Genomic DNA, 11,273 nt, shown 5'->3' with positions numbered 1-11,273 from the left:
GTTGCAGTATCCAGACAAGGGACAGAAGCAGAGGTCTGCTTTGGGCTAAGTGAGTCCAAGATGCTTGTGGATATGCAAGAGCTGAGCCCAGGGGCACCTGGATGCCAGCCATCTCCAGCACATAACAGGGCTCCGTGGCACAGGAGCCCAGGAGATCACCGACCCACCTTCATGTGCCCTAGGCACAAAGTGAAATCCCTCTGTTTTCAGAGGTACGCTATCTAGGCTGTGCATCTGGAAATCCGGCCCTTTGGTTAGTGGGGAAGGGTGAGGCAGGGGAAGCATGGGATATCGCTTACATTTTCAAACTGTCTTGCACCCTCCTCAGAACTTTTCTTTTGCCTCCAGGATTGAAGGCAGATATTTGGGGATTAGGGCCCTCGAGTTTGGGAAACACTAAGAGAATGTGCTCAGAAGCGTTTTCTAGACCAGCCCTGGGGGGGAAAGGCAAGCCCAATTGAGAACACCTGCCAGGAGTGCTTGGCTGACTCCAGGTGAAACCGGCTATCTCGGATCCCACAGTGTGGTTTTTGAGTCATTCATAACCTTCTGCCACATTTCCTGTGTGTTTGTCATATGCCAGTCCTGTGTGTGGTTTCCTTGTCCCTTATTTTATTTACTATGCTCATATAGTCCCTGTGAAGCAGGTACTATACATGAGAGAACAAACCCAGGGGCACCTGGTGGCTAAGTAGGTTAATCAGCTGACTCCTGGTTTCTGCTCAGGTCATGATCCCAGGGTCCTAGGATCCAGCCCCAGGGCAGATGTACTCCGAGCAGAGTCTACTTGTCCCTCTCCCTCTGCTCCCTCCTCCCATCCTGCTCTCTCTCTCAAATAATAAATAAATAAAATCTTTTAAAAAAAGAAAGAAAGGAAACCCAGAGAGGTTATGGGGTGCCGTAGGTCACACAGCTATCCAGATGCTAGGCTCCCAACCATCTGGTCACACTGCCTCTTGGCCTTCAGCCTAGGGCGCTGGCAATACCTGGGTGAAAGACTATCAACCTTTTTTAAAAATTTGCTTCTAGACTAGAAACATGTCACCCAGTGGTAGAATTAAGGCAAGTTGTTAAAACAAATTCCAAGACTTGCTTCTTTATAATTCCATCACGGCTGATTTAGGCCTTTTTTTTTTTTTGGCAGAACAACTGCAAAAGATACAAAAATTAGTTGCTGTTGGCTAGCTGATTTACTTTATTTACATATATAAAATTCACCCCACCCTTGGTGGCTAATACCCCCCTGGGGAAGCTGTGGCTGTTTTCTGATTGCTGGTGGGGAGGCCTGTGTGCGTTGTTTTTTTAAATAAACTGAAACCAGATGGAGGGGGGTTTTGTTCACAGCCTTGCCTACAATTTTCTCCAGCAAATTCCTTGAAAAGCCAACCACCTATGAGTGGTGCCTGTTCTCCTAGGAGGTCTCTCACCGCTGGTATGCAAATGGTGAGCAGGATGGGGATTTCTGAAAGTGAAACTAAATAAAGGGCAGAGGAAGCTTCTTGGGTCAGGGGCTTTCTGGAATGCGGGGTCATCTCCTCATGGAGCCCCGATTTTAGGTCTGCACTTAGAGTTTGTGTCCTCATTCCCCACTTCTCCCTGGAGTTGGGGGTTGGCCTGGGGAGATGGAGTCTTGGGCTGGGCTTGAGTCAGAATCACCTGGACCCATCACTGGGTGAAAATAAGGTTTCCAGACTCCCGGTATATATCCCATTTGTACTGCTAACTGCTGGTGTGAGACACCACCTCTTCAAATGGGTTGATTTTTGAGTTGGTGGGGGGTATATTCCCCAAAAGGGGCCCAAGCCATTCTGGCTTCCATCCTGGGAAGACCACTTGCTCATGGTGGTTATCGAAATATTTTTAATCACCAGCCAGGTCTAGGGCTTTTGTAATGTCCCTCGAGCACCTCGTTAAGTGATTCCTTGCTTGGAGAGATGAAGCAAAGCCTCCCCCTGGTCACAGTGTCAGAGGGTTAGCATTTTTCTTTGGAATGTGAATTGGGTATTGTCGCAGTGAAGTATGACCCAGTCCCCGGGCAGGGGGAGGACACGTCTTTCCCAGCTCCAACCTTCATTCCTAGCTCAGAACACTGTTCTTTTGGATTCCGAGCCTTTTCAGATAATTGTGTCAGGTTACATAAGGTTTTGAGATATGAGCACTCAAAGGAAATTCCGCTGGGAACAGGCCTGAGAGGTTCCGGCGCATAATTTGCTTTCAAGTATTCCAGGAAAAATTCAGGTGTTTCAGGCCTGCACATTTCTGAAATAAAGTAACCACAGTCAGCAGCTTTGCAAGCATGTACCATTGCCCATAGAAGTGAGCAAGCAAAGAGCAATTTCATGCAGGATGAAAATACCCCTCCCTGGGGAGCATGTGCAGGCCCCAGGGAGAGGAGGTCATTTACAAAGAGGACTGCTTTGACCAGGTGGCCATAGATATTTTCACCAGCACAAAACACCCTTTACCGCCCCCCACCCCCCCTGCGTCTTAGGTAACACATGTGGTAGACACAAGCCTTCAGTTTTCCAAGAAACATAAAATAAAAACTGAATTACTGGCAGAGAAGCTTTAAAATCTTTAGTTCCTCGGACTCTGTGGGCACATTTTTCACACATCATGATTTTTATTACATTTGCCTCCAAGGGACTGCCCTGCAGCAGCTCTGTTGCATAAGGCACTGTTTCCAAACACCTTGTCCCCAACGAGACACACAGAATAAGTTTTATCTAGGTCTGAGAGAATTCTGGAGGGGTGACATCGTGTTCCAAGCTGCACTGGTTATAGTCAACAGTGGGAAGGCTTCCAGAATCTTCTCACCAAAGAAGCTGAAAGAATATTCTGAATACCGAGCAGTATTTCCTTCTTAAAGCACAAAGTGGTCATAAAAACCATTTAAAAAAATTAATGGGAGGAAAATGTCCTTTGTGTAGCAAATTAAAAAAATCTTTACAAGGCGTACGGAAAAAAAATAGATGTACTACGTTGAAGGGATAATAAGATAGGAAAGAATTTTTGCACCAAAAATAATTCAACAAGTATCATTTACTTTATAAAAGGCTTCACAAAAGAGCTCCTATAGGAAGCACTATCTTTTCATTTATTCCATCTTTCTGCCCTCCCTTCCTTCCTTCAGCAAACATTTATTGAGCACTTGCTGTGTTCCAAGCTCTGTACTAAGGAGTTAGATAAGCATCATTCCTCCCCTTGGGGTCTCTCTGGCTGTCTGGAGGGACAGCCCCTAATCAGATCAGTACACAATCAGGAGCCACTGAGAGTGGAAACCAGAGTCCCATGGTGCTATGGGAGTAACAGTGTCTTCTGAGGGTCGGGGAAAACTAGCCCAGAGGAAGTGATGATCCAGGTAGCAAACAGCATCAGTGCAAAAGGCCTCAGTATGACCTCCAGCCTGGTCCTTTGAGGAAAGGGAGGCCCATAAGGCTGTAGGAATTACCCGGAGCCAGGGGGCACGGGAGGTCTTGGAGGCCACTGTGAGGAGAAGGGTTTGATTCTAATTTCATGGTATATTGAACTATTGCTCCCCAGGGTCATGATGGTTGTAAGTAGGAAGTAAAATAATCAGTTTGGCTTTAAAAAGAAAAACTTTTTTTGACAGCCACAAGTTGTGAGGAGAATGGACTGAGGGGAATGGGAGCCCACAATGGAAGCACTAAGACCAGTCTGGAGGCTACTGAGCTTGCCGGGGCAAGATATTCTGGTGGCCATGGGCAGAAGCCAAGTGGAGGGGCCGGTTCATCCAGGGTTCATTGGAAAGTGTACTGTGACCCAGACAAAGTGGACCCAGAGAATGAGAGCGATGGCTGGCCACATCCCACCTGGGCTAATTTGACAAATAAAATTTAATTTTATTAGTTGATGAAATGGATAGCATCATCTTCCTGATGGAAAGATAAGCAAGGTCTAGATGATACGTATGGATGTCTACTACAAGCTGAACACTCCATGTGCTTTAGTAGTACGAGCACCATTTCAGTCCTCATCACACTTGTGTTGTAGCTAGTTACCTTCATTTCACCAAAGGAGCAAATTGAGACTCACAGAGGTGAACGAGTTTGCCCAGCTGGCGATGGCAGAGCTGGGATTGAAACTGGTAAACTATAGACCTGCCCTGGGATGAGTGACAGGTCTTGGAGGGGCCCAGGTGCACAATGGCTCTAATGAAGGATGGGCTGGTTTGGCACAGGGCATGGGGATTTTTTAATCTTTAAGGGTGTGCAAGCCCTTAAAACCACAATTGGGCCTTTTCTCCCTGTAGCCTGGTCTCTTCCACCCTGGGCAGACTGACCTTGTGGGGCAACCATTGTGGACAGGAACAAGTTCTGCCCCAGGGGCTGACTTCTGTTCCAGAAAAGTGGGCCTCACATTTTCATGGAAATTGGCCAAAGGGGCAGGAGGAGCTAAGACAACACTCCAAGTAAAGGGAACCCTGTGGGGAAAGGCCTGGGGGTGGCAGCAAATGCTGTAGGTTCTAGGAGCTGCGTAATCCTCAGAGAGGACAGGGCTGGAGAGGTGGACAGGAACTTGTTCTTCAAGTCCTTGGTAGCCATGTTGTGGTCTTTTAGTTCATCCTAAATGCAAAAGGGACCCCTGGAAATATCTTACACCAAAGACCTATCAGATGTTATTTTCATATTGAGAAGGTTTCTCTGCTACGGGAGTGGGCAACGTGTTGCTTGCTTTCTTCAGTAGGTGATGCCCTGGGTGGTGTCAGGTTCTGGACTGGGTACCTCACTATGTTGACAGACTCCGGAAGACTATGCTCAAACTGCCTGTGCTTTTAAAGAGCAAGTTTGACCAAGGGTACATGACTGGTAGACATTTACCCTTGATCTTGAGGTCATGAGTTTGAGCCCCATATTGGGTGTAGAGCTTAATAAAATTAAATAAATAAATAAATAAAAAGCAATTTGACCAGAGGGAGTCCTTTTCTCAGAGAGCCTGGCTTGGAATCATGCAGACAGGCATGGAGGGAATTTGAGCTGCCCCTTGGACTTTTGTTTCAAATGAGACCTGTTTTAATTCATTGTATGTGTATTTAACCCTATTTGAAACCCACTGTATTAATTTCCTATTGCTACAATAAGCTGTTGCCACAACACATATTTTAAAATAATACACATTTTTTATCTTACAGTTCTGGACGTCAGCAGCTTGAAGTGGGTCTTACTGGGCTAAAGTCAAGGTGTCAGCAGGCTTGCTCCTTCTGGAGGCTCTCGGGAACAATCTGTTTCCTTGCCCTTTTCAGCCTCGAGGCTGTCTGCATTCCTCAGGTCCTGGCTTCTTCCTCCACCTTCAAAGCCAGTAGCACAGTGTTGTCATATCTCTTTGACCTTTGCTTTCATTATCACATCACCTTCTCCCATTCTGACCCTTGGGCCTCCCTCTCATAAGGGCCCTATGACCAACAGTGAGCTGACCTGGAAAATCCTGGATAATCTCCACCATTTCAATCTCCTTAATTTAATCAAAGTCCCTTTTGCCTGGTAAAGTGACATGTTCATAGCTTTCAGAGATTAGGATGTGGACACCTTCGGGAGGCCATTACTCAGACTACAACCCACTTTAACAAATAAAGAGAAAGGGGGAACCTGGCTGGCTCAGTCAATAGAGCGTGTGACTCTTGATCTTGGGGTTGTAAGTTAGAGCCCCATGTTGGGTGTAGTGATTACTTAAAAATAAATTTTTTATAAGATTTTATTTATTTGGGCGCCTGGGTGGCTCAGTGGGTTAAGCCGCTGCCTTCGGCTCAGGTCATGATCTCAGGGTCCTGGGATCGAGGCCCGCATCGGGCTCTCTGCTCAGCAGGGAGCCTGCTTCCCTCTCTCTCTCTGCCTGCCTCTCCATCTACTTGTGATTTCTCTCTGTCAAAATAAATAAACAAAATCTTTAAAAAAAAAAAAAAAGATTTTATTTATTTGACAGAGACAGCGAGAGAGGGAATACAGCAGGGGGAGTGGGAGGAGGAGAAGCAGGCTTCCCGCCAAGCAGGGAGCCTGATGTGGAGCTCCATCCCAGGACCCTGGGATCATTACCTGAGCGAAAGGCAGATTCTTAACAACTGAGCCACCCAGGCGCCCCCAAAATAAAATCTTTAAAAAAATATGGAGAGAATGATAAGCCCAGCAGCTGGGAGAAGAATGGTCTGGATGTAGGCAGGCAGTTGTTAGGAAGCTAGGGCAGAATCAGCAAGTAAGATGCTGGGGGTCCGGACTGGAGTGGAGTGGGAGGAATGGACACTGGACATGCTGCCTAGTCTTGGGAACTATCTGGTTTAGATGGGCAAGGACCAGGAGGAGACTGGGTAGTTAGTGGTGCCCTTTGGAGGGCGTGAGTGAAGGAACAACTTTGTGGCAGAGACAGAAAGGGTATATAGGGATATGTTGCATTTAGATGCCCATGGGACATCCAGGAGACATGCCTGGGAGGTAGGTGGACCCAGGGCCTAGATGGCTGTGACTCTCAGATTCTCTCCCTTCCCTATGGGCATAAATGGGCTCATCCTCTACCTTGATTTCTGGGTCATCATCTCTGTTGGACCCTAAGGTCCTTCAATTCCAGGTAAAGAGTCATCTTGATTGACATCTTAACAAGAGAAATCATCTTGTATTTCTAAGGCCAGAGTAGCAGTGATATTTATTCCACACCGAGTTTGAGTTTATCAGGCCTGGAAACAAGAATTTATATGGTAGAGAGATTAAATCACTTGCACAATGACTCACAACTGACTTTTGACAAAGCAGGAGTTGTTATGTTGCTTTTACTGTTCACAAGTGGCTCATACATTTTAGGCATAGGGATTCTTTCTGTCCAACCTGTTATGAGCAGGTAGCTGGCTAGCTGCTCACCATTTTAGGGCCTTGGAGATATGCATCGGACTGCTGGCAGAAGACAAAGTTTCTTCATTGTTTCTTTGGGGGCGGGGGAAAGCCTGAGCTCATGAGAGAGTCCATTTCCAGTGCTCCCTGGCTTTCAGGGAAGTCAGGTCCAGGAAAGAGAGTCTTCAGGCCCTGGGACCCAGGAAGCAGGCACTTGTCCCTGGCAATCTTTTTTTTTTTCCTTAAGATTTATTAATTTTTTTTTTTTTTTAAGAGAGTGAGAGGAGAGGCGGAGAGAATCTCCAGCAGAATTCCTGCTGAGTGCAGAGCCCAATGTGGGCCTTGATTCTAAGACCCTGAGATCATGACCTGAGCTCAAATCAAGAGGCAGAGGCTTACCTGACTGAGCCACTCACGTGCCCCTGTCCCTGGCAATCTTGGGGCAGCAGGCATGGCCCCTCAGAGCCCGACCCTGGGAGTCCTGTGATTGGGACAATGGCGGAGGCCTCAGCACCAGAGAGGGCTCGTGACTTCTCAGACTGCTGCTGCAGGAGATCCTGAGTCCTTGGAATAACCTGGGTAAGAAGAGCCCAGTGGAGGCTAAGACTGCATTTCCTACCAGCCTGGAGGATGGGAGCTCACAGTAGGATATATACTTGATTAAAAGAAATACAAAAAGGAGATATTTTGTGCTATATATTTTGCTCTTACACTTCACACTTTATATTATGGGGAAACCTGCATATTGGCTGTACCTGTCTTTCTCTTACCCTATAATCTCCCTGAAGGGCAGGGATCTCATGAGTGTTCCCCATGGAATGTCCAGTGCCAGCACCTACTCATAAAGTGTGCAGGCTGACTGCGGGGGCGGGGGGGGATGAGGGGGAGGGGTGAGAGTTCTCCCTGAGAGTGGTGGTCTAACTGAAGGGTGTCGTTTTGGGGACAAGTTAGGATTTCGAGAAGACATCTGTGGGATGGGGGGTGGGGAGGGGGCGGGGATGGGTTTTTGAGGAGAAAAGTTGAAAGGGAATGGGGAAAGGGGTCAGCGGGGGTTCTAGGGGTCCCTGGTGGGCCCCTCCCCAGGCTCGATGCCCGTGCGAAGCAACGCAGCGCGGTTTGGCCGCTGTGGGGCGCCGTAGCCTGCGCGGTTGCCAGGGGAACGGGCCCAGCGCCTGAAGAGTTCCAGCCCGCCGCGGCCTGGCCCGGCCGTACCACCATCCTGCTCCAGCAGGATCCCGGGGACTTGCTGGCCCAGCCACCGTCGCACGGCCCAGGATGGGGCTCTGCTCCAGGCTGCGGCGCCGTCTGGTCCTGGGGATCATATCCGCTGCGAGAGTCTGAAGTGCTGCCGCCCTGGAGGGTGGACGTCCAGGCGCGGGGGCTGAACCACTGGGTGACCTTGGCAGGGCCGATCTGGCTCGGTCGCCGCGTCGCGCAGGTGAGGAGCCCCCATCGCCGCCCTCACCTGGAAGCCTGGCCTGAGCCACAAGGGTTGTGGCTGCCCCCCCGCCCCGCCGTGCTCTGCGCTCACCTGGGTCTGGAGCCCGTGGCTTGGACTGCATGGACCCGCCAGAGCGCGGGGCTTCCTTCCAGCATTCATCAGGTTCACGTATCTGCGTTGAGCGCCTACTGTGTGCCAGACGCCGGGCCACGGAGGACTCCAAGAAACGGCTATCTCCAGAACCCACAGAGTATTTGCAGGTGGGGGGGGTGTGTGTGTGTTGGCACCAGATAGAAGACAAAAGTGATTTTAGGTCGAGATAAGTGCTCTGGTGATGTAATGGAGGGGGCGGGGGTGGTGGTCAGGCAGGGTCTGCTGTAAAACGTGACTTTGAAGCTAAGACCTGAAGGTTGAAAAGAAACCAGCATTGTAAGTAGGGTAAGGGTGTTTGTGGAAGAGGGAAAAGCAAATGCAAAGGTCCAGGGACAGCAAAGTACCATTAAGGAATAGAAAGGGGGAGGGGAGCATTGCAGGGTGTAATGGGGGTTTCAATTTTATACCAGCAGCGGGAGGAAACCATTGAAAAGTTTGGAGGAGTCTGAAATTTTGAAAAGCTCACCTTCCTCTGGCTGCTGTAGGCAGCGCCTTATGACCACACACTAAGTCAGTTGAGGGCCATCCTAATTCTGCCAGGCTAGCTGTGTCTCCTAGAAGTTAGTCCCTCTGAGACCCAGTGTCTTCATCTGTGAAAGGGAGATGTTGTTCCGCATGTTGTTTATGAGAGACAAAGTGATGGATCAGCCCATGGAGACCAGTGATGGAGGAGGTCTCTGAGCTCTCTGAGTTGTGAGGGTTTATAAGTGAATTCTGTCAAAGCAGTTAAAGCAATGCCCCCACACAGAAAAAGTACCCTCTAAATGCTAGTATTATCACTGAAACGATAGGGGAGTAATGATGGAGGCTTGGATTAGGGTGATGGCAGCAGAGATGGTAAGAAATGCTGTAATTTTTCTTATTGAAGGAGAGTTGGATTTAGAATAGGTGAAGGGTGGTCTCTGCTTTTGTGGAACTGGTGGTTCGCTGTGGGAGATGGGTTTGTAAACAGATAATCACACGAGCTGCAGTAAAGGCAACATTGGTGCTTAATTAACCAGGTTTGTTTTTTTTTCCTTTTGTTTTTCTTACTTTGTTTTGACACAACTTTGTTCTTAACGACTGTTTCTTGGTGGGTGTTCCTTAGGGCTTGCTCCTACGATCATGTGAGTTGATTTCCTGGTTAAAATCAACAACCCTTGGCTCCTCAGTGGCCTTGTTTTCACTCCATGTTACTCCACCCTTCTTGTCCCCTTTCCCTGGCTGCACTTGAACCCCAAACAGTTTGCAGTGGTTGCTTCAGGAGGAGAATGGTACAGACAATGTTTTCGGACCATGTCAACTCAGGAATGATTGAGGTTTCAGGCTTTTCTTGCTCTAGCATCAAACTTCTGCATGTTGTTTATGCGAGGAGCCCAGCTAGATCTCAGAACAGTGATTGGCGAAGACTAGGAGAACAGCTTGAAGTTCCAGTTTATTTTCTGGGCCTTGTTATGATGTGCATCTTTTGGTCAAACTGGTGCTACTTCCCAGAATTTTAAGGCAAGTGACTTCTCTGGCACCTATGAGGAATTTTTGTAAACAAAGTATCTGCCCCAAAACTTCTTCTGTAAATGACTTTTCACATCGTAAAACAGTGTGCACCATGCCACATTTTTCTCCAGCTCCTGTTTAGGTTGAAATTGGGCATCTGTTAAATCTTAGTGAAAATTATTTTAAAAGCAGATCCGGAGGGAAAAAAGATGAAAATATGGTAAGAAGTATCCATGGAAAATCATTCCGGTGGCAACCATAAATCCTCTAGCTTTTCTTAACAAAAAGCAAAGATGGCTGTGAGCAAAACCATCCCGTGGTGTGTACCTTCCCTTTGGGTTCTGGAGTCATGGGAAGCAAAGCTGGCCTTTGGCTGAGGACTGGACCAAGGTGCTGCCCAGCGGCTTCTCTGTTGTGCTGCCTGGTGATCCGGTTCCAGCTTTGACAAGACCGTTCCTCACAGCTTTGCAGATGAACCATTCAGAATTGCTTTGGAGAGTGAGAAAGCATTGAACTAAAACCGGACATTCTTTTTGCATGGTCGTTAGGCGGGATTTCCTTGCTTGTCAGGCGTGGTACAGGGCTCTGGAGCCCACATTTGGTCCGCATGGCAGCACAATGGGGCCTGGAGGGTAAGACGTGACACTCCTCAATTATTTGACATATTTTTTTTTTTTTCAAAAGCATTAAATGCATGTGCTAGAAAAAAATTTCAAACAGTGCACAAAGCAAATCTCTCTCACCCCAGCCACTGACTCTTCTGCCCAGAGGCTGGCTGCCCCTGTGTCTGTCTTCTTGCATTTCTTTCCAGAGGGAATCTGTGCAAGTAGAAACTTAAACATCTCTCCATCCTGCTTTGTTTTTACTCACTTGGTAGCACGCTCTACAACTAGCTGTCCCACATCTTGCTTTTCCCCTTCACTGTGTATCAAAGGTCATTTCATTCCTCCTTGTTCAGATGTTGTATAGCATTTCACTGTGTGGATGTCCCACAGTCAGTTTACATTGTTTTTTTTTGTCCTTTATTATTACAAACAAGACTGCAGTGACTCTTTGTGTACTTTGTGACCATATGTATAAGATAAATATCTAGAAATGGAATGACTGGGCCCAAGGGTATGTGTTCTTAAGTTTGGTAGACATTGCCAAATTGCCTTCCAGCTAACTTTTTTTTTCTTTTAGTGAGCCCAACACGGGGCTTGAATTCACAAACCTGAGATCAAGAGTTGCATGCTCTGTTGAAGCCAGGTGCCCTCCCCCAGCCCCCCAGCTAACTTTTTTAAAAAGCTGAGTAAAGGAGACACCCAAAAAGGTGGGTCTGAAATTTGCCTCTGGGTTGCCCAATCTGAGAGAGGTAGGGCAGGAACCAGAAC

General features: G+C 47.8%; 1 protein-coding gene and 1 long non-coding RNA gene across 10 annotated transcripts in view; one reads left to right on the top strand and one right to left on the bottom strand.

The window, feature by feature from the left end:
- Positions 1-877: 877 nt before the first annotated feature.
- The window catches only part of LOC116579252, a 17,861-nt gene continuing 7,465 nt past the window's right edge, over positions 878-11,273 (bottom strand). The window contains exons 3-7 of one of the 2 annotated variants that reach the window (XR_004281191.1): positions 8,365-10,525; positions 7,233-7,488; positions 6,525-6,682; positions 5,151-5,308; positions 878-2,259 (exon numbers count right to left, since the gene is read on the bottom strand). This is a non-coding gene — a long non-coding RNA (uncharacterized LOC116579252). Of the gene's footprint in view, positions 5,309-6,524; positions 6,683-7,232; positions 7,489-8,364; positions 10,526-11,273 lie in introns of both variants that reach the window. The other variant, XR_004281190.1, reaches the window with a different exon arrangement.
- Positions 7,962-11,273, top strand: part of ZDHHC1 (zinc finger DHHC-type containing 1) — a 21,556-nt gene continuing 18,244 nt past the window's right edge. For 3 of the 8 annotated variants that reach the window (XM_032324339.1, XM_032324337.1, XM_032324336.1), the window contains exon 1: positions 7,967-8,271. The gene's annotated coding sequence lies outside the window, so the exon portion shown is untranslated. Of the gene's footprint in view, positions 8,272-10,448; positions 10,533-11,273 lie in introns of those variants that run through there. The other 5 variants (XM_032324341.1, XM_032324342.1, XM_032324340.1 and 2 more) reach the window with 5 other exon arrangements.

Source organism: Mustela erminea, chromosome 19, assembly GCF_009829155.1.
Source record: "Mustela erminea isolate mMusErm1 chromosome 19, mMusErm1.Pri, whole genome shotgun sequence".
Taxonomy (NCBI): domain Eukaryota; kingdom Metazoa; phylum Chordata; class Mammalia; order Carnivora; family Mustelidae; genus Mustela; species Mustela erminea.
The sequence above is the reverse complement of the archived record's forward strand: the minus strand, read 5'-3'. Positions and strand labels throughout refer to the sequence as shown.